Below are 843 nucleotides of genomic sequence, written 5' to 3'. Positions count from 1 at the left end.
TGGGGGGAGTGTGACAGCATTTGTGTGTGAGTGTGTGTGTGTGTGTGTGTGGCTCATGATCCAATCCAGGGCCCTATATTTTACACTGAGCTAATCTTTCCCAGTCCTGGACTTCTTTTGCATTAATGTAGTGTGAAACTGATTGCTCCAGCTCAAACTTGTGGTAAGTAAACATCAGTTTCTATTATTTTCTAAATAGAAAACCTAACTAATGTAAGGTGAATAGCAATGAATTTTAATTAAACATGTTAAGTATAAAATGGTGTTGGTTCACCCAGAATCATTTCCACATCCCATTCCTAACACAATATGTCTCTGAAAGGGAATGGTTTTACTCAAAGATCTAAAAGGTTTGGAAGTTGGACTTTTTAAATACTATGCTGCTAGAAAAAGGAAGTTTAGAAAGGTAGAAGTAGAAGCACAAGTTGTGATTGACAGGATGCTGCTGTGTGAGTTGTGATTGACAGGTTGCTATTGCATGAGTTTCAATAGGATGCTACTGTGAAATTCTGAGGGCAGGGGTGAGAACTTGAGTTTGAGAAAAAAAAGAAGTGTGCAAGCATATTTTAACAACAGAAAAAGCAGCAGGATGTTAATGGATTTGCTGAGGGTTAAGCTGGGGAAAAGAAGTGCAACATTAAAAGAGACTGGATAAGGAGAAAGGTTCCTGAACGATAAAATACTCAAAGAAGTACTGAAAATATTTTTAAATCATGGGCAAAGCAATTCCCCAAACTATAACTTTTTATAATATGCTATAAATCACCTTGATTAAAAATATCCAGTCATAGCCGGGCGTGGTGGAGCACGCCTGTAGTCCCAGCACTTGGGAGGCAGAGGCAG

The sequence above is a fragment of the Nannospalax galili genome, unplaced genomic scaffold (assembly GCF_000622305.1).
Source record: "Nannospalax galili isolate Female #2095 unplaced genomic scaffold, S.galili_v1.0 scaffold7267, whole genome shotgun sequence".
NCBI lineage: Eukaryota > Metazoa > Chordata > Mammalia > Rodentia > Spalacidae > Nannospalax > Nannospalax galili.
Note: the sequence above shows the minus strand (reverse complement) of the source record.